The sequence below is a fragment of the Gossypium hirsutum genome, chromosome A10 (genome assembly GCF_007990345.1).
Source record: "Gossypium hirsutum isolate 1008001.06 chromosome A10, Gossypium_hirsutum_v2.1, whole genome shotgun sequence".
NCBI classification, from domain to species: Eukaryota; Viridiplantae; Streptophyta; class Magnoliopsida; order Malvales; family Malvaceae; genus Gossypium; species Gossypium hirsutum.
In genome coordinates, this window is record NC_053433.1 from 7808372 (window position 1) to 7822435 (window position 14064).

The window sequence follows — 14064 nt, forward strand, 5'->3', positions numbered from 1 at the left end:
AAGACTAAGAAGGCCAATTTTGCCCGGTCTCACCGAGTCTTGATTTTATGGTGCTTATCTTCTTCAAGTAACCTCATTTCAGTCCACTGCGTCTTCTTGCTTTGATCCACTTCACGACAACTTCAGATACGCCTTGTAGCTTCAATCTACTTTGTTACGACTTCATGGGGATGAGATTTGTGTTTTTAGTCTGCTCCACTACTGCTTAAGGGAATAAGATCTGTCATCTTCACTCTATTCCACTATTGAATGCAGGGAGATAGAGTTATCGGCTTCAATGTACTCCACTGTAGTCAGGGAGGTAAAATCCGCCATCGTCGATCTGCTTCGCTGCCAAATACAGGAAGGCAAGATCTGCAATCCTCAATCTATTCCACTGTCAAATACAGGGACAAGATCTGCTTTCTTCGATCTACTTCACCACCAGTATGGGAAGACAAGATCTGCATCGTCGATCCACTTCCTATCAATATAGGAAGATAGGACCTGCTATCTTCGATCTACTTCACGCCAATACATGAAGACAAGATCTGCTTTCTGCGATCTACTTCGCCACCAATATGGGAAGACAAGATCTGCATCTTCGATCCACTTCCTACCAATATAGGAAGATAGGATCTGCTACCTTCGATCTACTTCACGCCAATACATGAAGACAAGATCTGCTTTCTGCGATCTACTTCGCCACCAATATGGGAAGACAAGATCTGCATCTTCGATCCACTTCCTACCAATATAGGAAGATAGGATCTGCTACCTTCGATCTACTTCACGCCAATACATGAAGACAAGATCTGCTTTCTGCGATCTACTTCGCCACCAATATGGGAAGACAAGATCTGCATCTTCGATCTATTTCCTACCAATATAGGAAGATAGGATCAGCTATCTTCGATCTACTTCTTGCCCCGGGAGATAGAACTATCAGTTTCAATGTACTCCACTATAATCAGGGAGGTAAAATCCGCCGTCTTCAACCTGCTTTGCTGCCAAATACAGGAAGGCAAGATCTGCAATCTTCAATCTATTCCACTGCCAAATACAGGGAGATAGAGTTATCGGCTTCAATGTACTCCACTGTGGTCAGGGAGGTAAAATCTGCCATCTTTGATCTGCTTCGCTGCCAAATACAGGAAGGCAAGATCTGCAATCTTCAATCTATTCCACTGCCAAATACAGGGAAATAGAGTTATCGGCTTTAATGTACTCCACTGTGGTCAGGGAGGTAAAATCTGTCATCTTTGATCTGCTTCGCTGCCAAATACAGGAAGGCCAGATCTGCAATCTTCAATCTATTCCACTGCCAAATACAGGGAGATAGAATTATCGGCTTCAGTGTACTCCACTGTGGTCAGGGAGGTAAAATCTGCCATCTTTTGATCTGCTTCGCTGTCAAATACAAGAAGGCAAGATCTGCAATCTTCAATCTATTCCACTGCCAAATACTGGGAGATAGAGTTATCGGCTTCAATGTACTCCACTGTAGTCACATGGAGGTAAATTCTGCCATCTTTGATCTTCAATCTATTCCACTGCCAAATACAGGGAGATAGAGTTATCGGCTTCAATGTACTCCACTGTAGTCAGGGAGGTAAAATCTGCCATATTTGATCTTCAATCTATTCCACTGCCAGATGCAGGGAGATAGAGTTATCGGCTTCAATGTACTCCACTGTAGTCAGGGAGGTAAAATCTGCCATCTTTGATCTTCAATCTATTCCACTGCCAAATGCAGGGAGATAGAGTTATCGGCTTCAATGTACTCCCCTGTAGTCAGGGAGGTAAAATCTGCCATCTTCGATCTTCAATCTATTCCACTGCCAGATGCAGGGAGATAGAGTTATCGACTTCAATGTACTCCACTGTAGTCAGGGAGGTAAAATCTGCCATCTTTGATCTTCAATCTATTCCACTGCCAAATGCAGGGAGATAGAGTTATCGGCTTCAATGTACTCCACTGTGGTCAGGGAGGTAAAATCTGCCATCTTCGATCTGCTTCGCTGCCAAATACAGGAAGGTAAGATCTGCAATCTTCAATCTATTCCACTGCCAAATACAGGGAGATAGAGTTATCGGCTTCAATGTACTCCACTGTTGTCAGGGAGGTAAAATCTGCCATCTTTGATCTGCTTCGCTGCCAAATACAGGAAAGCAAGATCTGATATCTTCAACCAGCTCTGCTACAAACGAGAGAGGCAAGGTTTATCTTCGATCTGCTTCGCTGTCAGTGTAGGAAGGCAAGATCTGCTATCTTCAACCAACTCTACTACAAACGAGAGTGGCAAGGTTTGTCTTCGATCTGCTTCGCTGTCAATGCAGGAAGGCAAGATCTGCTATCTTCAACCAGCTCTACTACAAACGAGAGTGGCAAGGTTTGTCTTCGATCTGCTTCGCTGTCAATGCAGGAAGGCAAGATCTGATAACTTCAACCAGCTCTGCTACGACCGAGAGAGGCAAGGTTTATCTTCAATTTTACTGATCTGTTCTCTAGGGAACATGACCTGTATAATGAACCTAATTATGCCTAATGATTAGGATGGCATGATCAAAATGAATCAAATGCTCCTAACTAGACATGTGTGAATGCTATTTGAATGAATGCAGAATGTCATGAAAATAATTCCTTAATGCTTAGGTTATCATCGCTCAAAAACTTATTGAGGCTTTATCACTAACGTGTCGCAATGCCTTCTTGACCAGCCGGTATTTCCAAAGAAACACGTAATCTGATTGCCCCCACTGTGAACATCGTAGTTCAATCCATTGTGACATAAAATTTGTACCATCAATCTCCTACTGTAACCCAAGGGTAGAAAGATATGGCTTTTTTCAATCTTCTCCTATCGTAATTCAAGGGTATAAGATTTAAATCCTTCTGGTCCCTTACATCGTTCCCAAGGTGTCGTACCAAAGACTCATGCGCAAACAAGGGCTCTCCTTCCCGAGGTAACCTCTTCCTATTGCCTGAAGATCATCACTTTCTTGTTTATTCAAGCTTTGTCACCAACATGGCATCTTGTCAATCAACGCATTTGACAACAAAAATCCAAAGAGAAAGTCTAAATTTAGACTATTCCTTCCCAAATTTCCAACCTTTAAATTTGGAGTGTTCTAAACAATTGTCCTACTTCAGGCTCCTATATTATTTAGAAACTTTTCAGAGTAATATGCAAAACTTCCTTCGTGAAAATTTTATTAGTCCATTAATCATTATTCCAATGCAACATGCTTGCAAAAGATCATAACGATAGATAAAATAGAATTGATTTGAGAGCATAGCTCAAAATGGATAAACTATCAAGGATAGCAAGAATAAAAGGGGAATTAATTGGGAACATGTATCTTGAAAAAGAATGAAGTATTCCAAGAGAAAAAAAAAGTATGAGGACAAGATGCCCCAGATATCGTAGCTTGAACTTCTCTGTACCAACTCTTTGAAAGACCATTTTGTGTTTGACATGTGTTTAGGAGATCTACAAGACTTTGTCGATGCCCGAAGATGCTACCTACCCTTTCCTGTTGAATCAGGTATAGCAAGATCATTACATGCCCTGATTTGATCAAAATTTGAGCTGTTCTGATCGCCTCATGCCCCAATTTGATCCAAAATTTGAGTCGCCCTTTTTTGGGTTTTCAACTCAAGCCCCTCTGGTCTCAAGGCGCCCTTTGTGGGTTTTCACCTTGGCCTCTCCTTTTTCTTTTTCTTTTTTCTTTTCTTTTTTCATTTTTTCATTTTTCTTTTTGTTTTTTTCAAGTGAAGCATTTATTTCTTGAATCAGAATTCTCGAGATTAGGCAGGTTCTTGCCATCCATCCTGTCAATATCAACGCTTTTTCAGATAAGGCCTTCCACATAAGGTCCTTTCCAGTTCGGCATCCATTTTCTTCTGAAGTCCTTTTGTATGGCAAGAATATTCTTCGATATCAGGTCTCTGGGGCGAACTTTTGGTGAGCTCGCGTATTTTATTTTTGGTACTTTTGACCAAGACGGATAACCTTGAATCTTTCCTCTTCAATCAAATTTAACTGATCATATCGGGTTTGGATTTGCTTCATCCAGATTCAGCTCTGACAAGACTTGAAGGGTAGAAATATCAACTTTGATGGGTAAAACTACCTCTATTCCATATACTAGTGAGAACTGAGTTGCTCCAGTAGAGGTTTTTCTTTTATTTGGTTTTTTTTGCTTTTTATTTTCTCGTTTTTTTACCTTTTTGTCTTTTTTTGTCCTTTTTTTTTTGCCTCCACTGAACTGTTCATTTTGGGTGGCATTGTGTTAATCTTGAACAGACTGCAAACTTCTGATGTCGTACGGTTGTTCAAATTCAATGCATTGTCTAATATGATCCTTTTTGGCGTTTTATATTGACATATGATTCTTCAAGAAATTTGTTGATTGTCAGCTTTGTGATATTGGCATATGAAGCAGCTTCCACCCACCTAATGAAGTAATCGATGACTACAAAGATGACTCGAAGACCGCTAGCTTTTGGCGAGATTAGCCCAATGACCTCCATGCCCCCACATAGAGAAAGGTCATGGAAAAGTCATAACATGAATAGATGGAGGTACATGAATTTTGTCCCCGTAAATTTGGCCCTTGTGGCGTTTCTTGGTATAACTTATGCAATCCCCTTCCATGGTGGACCAGAAGTACCCATATCTCATGATTCACTTGGCCATTGCAAAATCAATGCATGTGTTCCTCAGACACCCGTATAGACCTCTTCCAAGATCTTATTTTCCTTAAGGGCGTCCATACGTCTTTGTAGCTCAAGCATATCTTGATAATGTGAAAACATCTTTGAATTCTTGGAGTAACTCAATGACATCTCGCTTCGTCTCTGCGGTGATACAGGCTCTGATCTTCACCTTTTTCTCTTCTCCTAAGCTCACAATTTCCAACTGATTTTTTGTAAGGTAGGATTTGCTTTTCGACTTACTCTACCATCCTTAATAAATCAGGAGATAAATTACAGTCTCGATCATCTTCGAAGTCTTGAAGTTCCCCTAGACACATATCTTGCTCAAAAGGAGATTCTGAGTCAATAGCAGTGTCGCTCATATCATTGATATCTGGAGACCTATTCTAGGGACGAAGGAAGTCTCAAAGAGCTAACGAATCAAAGGGTAATTACCTGGTGGTATGAGTATGAGTGAATTGGAAGGAACAAAAGAATATTTGCCAAAACAAGACACACAGATGCATTTCGTTGAAATAAAGAATAGTGGACATGTGCCTTTTCACAAAAGGATTTTCTATTGCTCCCAGGCTTAGAACAATAAGAGCGTTCCAAATATTACTCTGAAATAGTCCTAAAAATTACAAGAATCTCCTCCACGGTCCAGTTGTTTAAAACGCCTCTAGGGATGCAGAAACAAATTCAAGATAGGTTTTTTCATTTTTTAGTTCTTTTTCAAAGGCATACACATATTCACCTTTCGAACCATCGATATATTCAAAGAATTCCAATCCATCTGGTTTTGTACTAGAGTTCTAAACTCGACGTACTTTTGGATTTTAGGAAATTTATTGTATGCAATGAAATGTAATGTTGATGCATGAACGCGTATTTTTGGATTTTAGGAAATTTATTGTATGTAATAAAATGTAATGTTAATGCATGAACGCGTATTTTTGGATTTTAGGAAATTTATTGTATGTAATGAAATGTAATGTTAATGAATGAAGAGATACATGCAATGTAATGCAGATGTATGAATGCAAAAAGAGACATTGATTCTTGATTCAATTCTATTAGAACAACTTTACTAGAAAACAAATCTCTTTACATAAAGCGGATACATATACGGCTTTGCCCTCATATGCGGAGACATTCTATCATTTTCTTCGTTCGAGCGTTAAGATAAGTCTCACGAACTCTTCAAAAGGGACGTATCTTATATCTCCTTTTTACTCAATCCGGGCCGTGACTCGTTGCTCACTAAACCTCATGGTGCTCGTTGGCTTCTCTTTTAAAAAAATTCAGCGGCCCTCGAATAATCCTTGTCACATTAAATTCTCGGGCCACGGAGCAATGGTTGTGTGGTCCTCCATTAAACTATCATCCTTCATACGGCTTTGCCCTCATATGCGGAGACATTCGATCATTTTCTTCATTCGAGCGTTAAGATAAGTCTCACGAACTCTTCAAAAGGGACGTATCTTATATCTCTTTTTACTCAATCCGGGCCGTGACTCGTTGCTCACTAAACCTCATAGTGCTCGTTGGCTTCTCTTTTAAGAAAGTTCAGCGGCTCTCGAATAATCCTTGTCACATTAAATTCTCGGGCCACGGAGCAATGGTTGTGTGGTCCTCCATTAAACTATCATCCTTCTCTTATCACGTTTTCTTGGACCACATTCGGACAACCGTATTATTATCCACTTTATCAAGAAACCCATTTCCTTATGACAAGCTCTCTATTTAACAACTGAACGTGAATCAACACCTCTTTTTATGATGAAAATGCAATGCAATCATAACAAAAAGAAAACAGGTTAGTACAAAGCAAAAGCAAACAAGAATAAATAGAACACCTATTTGGGTGAATACTAGGGGTTCGAAGTGGTTCTACCTAGGGTGGGCTCCTAAGGTTCACTACATGAGGTTTGGTTCTAAAGTAAGGGTACCCGAACCTGCAGATTCCTCGATCCTCACCCATTATAGGCTCATGCGGACCGAGTTCGGTTCAGGGGGATACATTTCTCTATGGCCATGCGGAGATGAAAATCTCACGAAGACATAGGTACGGATGTATCCCGGAAGCGATTCACTATCCCATGCGGAGGTGAAAACCTCACGAAGGCGTAGTTTCTCACTCCCACTTAAAAGGTGTGACCAACGGTCATGCAATGGAATGTGCAGAAATATACACCTAAACTCTAAACAAAGCAGTAATTATAAACAAATAATAAAAGCAAAAATAAAGGCAAAAAGCAAGTTTTCAATTTTTGACACAAAGACAAAAAGCAATCAACTCGTGGCTTGACTCTCTTATTTAAAGTCCCCAGTGGAGTCGCCAAGCTGTTGACACCATTTTTTTGATGAAAACGGGGTCGACTTGGATTTAAAAAAAAAAGAATGAAAACGGGAGTCGCCACCAATCCTTTTTTGACGAGGTGTGAGCGGGTCACCTCAAAAAGTGGTTGTTTTTAATAAATGATTTAATTTTATTAAAACAACGATTTTGGTCTACGAAATTCAGAAAAATGAGTTCGGGAGCCGGTTACGCACGAGGAAGGATTAGCACCCTCGATACGCCCAAAATTGGTACCTAGTTGATTAATTAGTGTCTTAGTGTCGAAAATTGAAAATTTGAAGAGTTTTAAAAAATACGATCCTTAAAAGAAAATCTGATATCGTGAATTGAAACATAAAATTCTCTTGTTCCGAAGGAATATCACATCCAGCACGTTAGGACACGATACTCTAAACCATCGAAACCAAGATCACCTTATAGTTTAATGAAACCATACTTTGAAGCTTTAAGAGGATATTTGGCTATTTAGTCAAACGAGAAATCGAAACCCAGCACGTTAGGGCACGTTTTCTCGAGTTTCCAAACGCGAAATATTGCCTTATTTAGAAAAATTTTCCTTTTGGTGTTTAGTGTCAATGCTTGACAAAACAATAACGAATACGACAAGGTGAGCAAAGTAAAGTGAGTAACAACAATGCAATAGGCAAAATGAAATGACGAGGCGATTACATAAACAAAGCATACAAATAAATAAATAGAACTAACATTTAAAAAGGCACAAGTGTACACGAATAAATAAACAAACACCAAATAACAATGATGACAGTAAATACAATTATGTAAAAATGTATATGCATGTATAATTTAAAGCCATAAAATAAGAAATGCATATAAATTATAGAATATGAAACATAGATAAATATATACATATATATAAAATCGGTAAGTATTATAAAAATAAAATGTAAATGTGTTTATATATATTTACAAATTGTGATAATATAAAATATATGTATGTGAATTATAAAATATGTGAAATATACAAAAAGCATTTTTAAGAATATAAAGAATATATATAAGTATGTATGTGATGTAAAATATGCATAAATATATGTAAGTATATAAGAATTATGAAATATGAAAAATATATTTAAGTATGTATAAGTACGTATATATACATATATATGAATTAAGATGTATGTATTTATGCTTATACCTATGTATACATAAAAATATGAGATATAAAAATATAAAAAATATATTTATAATAAATGAAAAGTATGTACGTAAATATATTATAAAAATGTATCAACAATTTGAAATTATGAATATTAAAATATTTTAATATAAATAATATATAAGATGATGAGATATATATTTAGCGATATTAAAAATCCATATAACATACATAGAACATATATAGTATATGCATACCTTAGAAATGATAAGAATGATAATAAAACTATTTTCTACACTACATAAATACATACACGTATATATATAAACGACAGTATATACAATATAATATTAGAAAAATATATATAATAGTGTAAAATATAACTAATAATATTAAAATATATACAATGATAATATATATAAAAGATATATGTATATATAATTATATAATATAATATTAAAATATAATAATACGATATAAAAAACATGACACAAATAAAGTATAGTATTAAGAACACATATATAATACATGAAGAATATACATAATACTAAAATATTTAGGTAATATATGCGTATATTAAAAACTAGTAATAATATTACCGAGGTATATACAAATATGTCAAGTATATATACGTATTATAAATATATAAATATATAACAAAGCATAAACTAATAAAAATAATAATAATAATAATAATAATGATAACATTGGAATATAAAAGAAACAAACATAAGATTAATAAAATATTAGAATAAAAATGAAATAAAAGTATTAAATATGAAAATATATATATGTATACACGTACATAATAAAAATATATACTAATACATAATAGTAATACTAATACTAATAATACTAATAATATAAAAATAACAAGGATATTTAATAAAGATATAAAAATAAACGAAAAAAAAAGACTAAAATTGAATTAAAAACAAAGTTGTGGGGCCAATTTGAAATGAAAACAAAGAAAAGGGACTTAATTGTACGCGCGTGAAACGTTGGGGACCGAAACAACAATTATTCCTTTCCATTAAAACGCAGCACATTGGCGGGGACTAAATCGAAAAGCGCAAGAAATTATAGGGCCAAATTAAAAACCATAAGAAACTTAATTGTGAAGCATCAGAAAAGCGGAAGGACTGCGCGCATAAATATCCCATTCAAATGAAAACACGCGGATCCTCTGCGGGTCGGGTCGGATGGGTCGGGCATGGCCAAAACGACGTCGTTTTGGGGCTTAAGTGTAGCCCCCAAAACGACGTCGTTTTGGAGGGCTATATAAGGCCTAAACTAACCAAAAAAAAATCATTTGGGGAGAGGGAAAGAAAAAAAAAAGAGAGGGAAGAGAGAAGGGAGAGAGAAGGGAGGGGGGAAGGGGAATCCGGCCAGGGGGGCCGGTCACCGGACGGCCACCGGAGGCTCGCCGGCGCCGGCGCCGGCCACCGCACGTGGTGGCCGGAAAAGGTAAAAAAAATTTATTTTTTTGTTTTTTTTTTTATTTTTCGATTTTATGTGTATATATATGCTAGAAATGTGGAAGAAAAAGGAAAAAATGGATTTAAGAAGATAATAGAGAAAAACAAAATCACCTTCCGATTTATGTTTTCGTTCCTTGTTTCCTTTTTTTTGTGTATTTTTCTCTGCTTTTTGTATTAAAATGCCAAAAAAAACAAAGAAAAACCCCCCCTGAATACAGTGTTTCATTCGGCTTTTTATAGCCTGTTTTGTTACACACTTTGTTATTATTTTACTATTCTTGCTTCTGCTTTGCTTGTCTGTTGTTCTTGCAGGGCATGGCCGGTGTTGGTGGTGGGAGTGTCAGACGGTATGGGCATCGTGGGGGCGAGGGCGCGCATGCGATGCTGAGGGGCAGACGAGGCTGAGCGGCGCACATGGGCATAGGGCTGCTAGGGTTTCTGTCATTTTTTGATTTGGGCTAGGGTTTATTTTTGTTGGCCCGTTGGGTTTGTTTAGTTAGGGTAGGTTAGTTGGGTTTTGGGGGTGGGCCAAAATTGGCCTGTACATAACTTATTTTATTCTTTTCACTTACTAACCTATATAGCTTTCCACGATTTATTCACAAGTCATTAAACAATTATAATATTCACTTTTATCCAATCTAGAGCTACATAATTCATTTGTCTCAATCATACTTTAGTTCACTGTTTAATATCAATAAACCATATTCAAATATTCACTTTTCAATCAGTGTTCTGTACATATCCATTTTAATAACAGTCATTACCATTCATATCAAATCGACTTGCTATCCCAGATAGCTTTCACTGTATAATACAATTCGTGTGTTTCAGTCCATATTTCAATTCTTCATTCAATATCAATGTAATCACTGTTATATTTAATAACCCCTATTAACATGACTCGGACTCAGACGGATACACGGATCCAACCAAACACACCAGAATGGCACCCAGTGCCTCATCGGATAGTTCGAAGCAATATAATGACACCCAGTGTCTCATTGGCCTAGCCGAAGTAAAGTGGTACCCAGTACCTCATCGAATCTATCCGAAGAAATATAGTAACACCCAATCTCTCATCGACTCGAGGTCGAAATATCCTTGAACTCTTCCAATCCTATGGCATGCTAATTATATCCGACCTAGCCCGATACTGTTAATAGGGTTTCCAATTCACTTTCCAGTTTCCAATCATTATACACTTCAACAATCACATTTATTCCCAATTCAATATAACTCAATTCACTTTTCAATAACAAATATTCAATTTCACAATAGTCACTTATTCATATTAATTTCATCACATACTAAGTCAATTCATTTCAATTATAAAAAAAAAACACAATACAAATAATTCACATCTTAATTATTTATCATAACATTTACCCAAAATTTAATTATTATAATTGCACAATATTACATTCACACACATATATATATTTATAATATATATATCTAATTCAATTCAATATTAATTCAATAAATTCATAACATACCAAATCAACCCTCTTCCATTACCAAACACAATAATTCTCCCTTCAACATTCACTAAAGGCATTGAATAAAATATAATAATTAATAACTAGGTTCGGATTATAGAAATACAAACCGTAATTTCCAAGCTAGCTCCCGTCAACTTTGCCTTTTTCCTTGCTTAGCTGACATTTCCGAAACAACGCTATCTACGGAAATTAATTAAATATTATCAATACACTACCATTCAATTTTAATTTCTATTCAACTTTTGCTTAAATTCCAATTTAGTCCCTAAACCGAGACTAACTTTTATTCTTCACATTTAACTCAATATTTTCATTCAATTTTCACTTTAAACTAATTTAAGCTCTCTAATTTCAGCATAAAACCATAATTTCAGAATTCTTTCAATTTAGTCCCTACCATTCAAAACTTATTAATTACTTTACAATTCAATCCTTATTTCACTTCTAACTTGAATTTCTATCAATTTAATCCCTAATTCATCATTTTATTCAACATAAACAATATTTAAAAATCTAGCAACTTTCAATATATCAACTTAATTTCATCAAAATCTTGTTCCAAATCTTCTAAAACATAAAAATTAAGTAGAAATAGCTAAATTGACTTACCTATTAAACTTCCAAACCTTGAAATCCAATTTTCCCTTTTCTTTCTTTCCTTCTTTCTCCCCTGTTCTTCTCTGTTTCATTTCATTGTTTTGTTTCTTTCTTTCTTTTATTTACTTGTTATATATATATAATAATAATAACATTATATGATTTATACTTAAATAATACTTATTTATTATTTATACATGTGTATGTTATTATTACATATGTATCCATAAATCACCATACATTTGTCATACTTTTATTTATTTATCATATAAATATCTTATAATATAATTATTTAATTAATAAATACCTTTTATAAATAATAATTATCTTTTAATAATTAAATACGTGTATTACAAATGTATGTATTTTTATTTATATACTTGCATCAAATTATTACCATACACATGTCTTTATTTAATTTATTTCATAATATAATATCAATTTAATAATAATACATACATTAATATTTACTTAAATAATAAGTAAATACATACATGTATTACAAATGTATGTACAATATTTATTACACATGTATTTTATTTTTACTATACACTTGTCTTTCTTTTATTTATTTAATAATAATTAATATAATTAATTTAAAACCTTAAACATATAAAAATCTAATAAAAATCTTAGATTTTATCTAAGTTTGCCGCCTCATCTATAGTAAATTGGCTTAATTGTCATTTTGATCCTTTTTATTTTCTTTTAATCTACAATTAAACTTTCACACTTCATTCAATTTAATCCTTTTCCTAATTAGCCTTAATTTAAGCTAATTCACTTTATTAAACTTTAATTAACCACTCATTTAACTTCATAAATATTTTTAATAAATATTTACAAGTCTATTTTTCAGAAATAGAGACCCGAAAACACACTTTTTCGATAACCGTAAAGTTCGAGTCATTACACAACATCAATTATCTCCATGGCTTAGGATTGTGCTTGGGTGGAACTTTGGACTTAGTTTTTTTTTTGTGTGTGTGTTCCTACTTTCCTAAGTCCCACCAATAGTTTGAATGTTGCTGCTTTATTTTCTTTTATTGGAGCAATTGGTTGGGGCAGTTACCATGGTTTCCCCTCTCATACCAAGCTGTAATTGCAATGACACGTAATAAAAAAAAACATGTCCCCAAAATATAATAAACATAACAGGAACTGTTATACAGTTCAACAATTGGTAACTTACATTCAAAATTTGCATCCATGTCCCTTAACTAGTGTATAACCCAATTCCTTGCCAACTTGTTTTCCCCTGTTATGTTGAAGATGTTGGCATGGTGGAAGCATTTGGCTGTGTTGAAAGAGCTAGTGGTGTCTGCAGTAAGTATTGTAACATTAGTGTAATACTATGAAGGAATAGTTGATATAAGTCTTGAAAAGATTACCACAAAAGATGTAGTTATAACATGATTTTGGGCTATTATATTTCGAAATTAGGTCTAGAAGTTTTTAGGGTAATTTAGAGATTTTAGTTCGAAATGAGTTCAAAATTTTGAAGCATGGTAAGCCAAAAATGTCTTAGTCTATGACTTTTTGAAGGTTAAATCAAAATCTAAAAATAATATAGAAGACATTGAATTTTGAATAGAGGATTATTTTGTAAAAGAGGCTAATTTAATAGTAGGTTTAAAGCAATTATACCAAGTTTTAAAATCAACCTAATTTTCCCCCTGTTCACCCTACTTCTGAGGTTTAAAAAGAAAAGAGGAGAAACATTTCATTTTTTTCTTGTGCTTCCCATTAGGAAGGAAAAATCTCAAACTTTCATATTCAATTTCAATATTTAAAAGCTCCAATCCCTTGTTTTCTATTATATTCCAAGCATTAAGCCTTCCTAGAATTCCAAGACAAGCATAAAAAAATACCATTGATTTTACCATTGTTCAACTTGTAGGTTTTCTTGGATTTGGACCAAACCTTTGTTTTCCCCTCAACCAAGGTAATATTTCATTTTCCATATAGTTTTTGATGAACTCTAGCTATCTAAATCGATTTTTTATCTATTGAATCGAAGGATTTGTGTAAATGATGAAATTTGGGACAATAATGGTGAAATTCAAGATTTTGAATGAAATAGATGTTTCAAAGTGTTTTTCAACTTGTTTTAAAATGATTAGAAGATTTTTAAACTCTCCTTAAATTTTCGTTAAAAGGTTTTAAGGTTTTGTTAAATTTTCATGAAATATGGTCATTGTATGTTGAAACTTTGAAACCAAGTTTCTGAGTAGTTTAGAATGGTTTGAAGGTTCAGAATTATTCTTAGATAAATAATTAGATTATTGGAATCGATTTTAGGTAAGAGAATGAGTAAATAT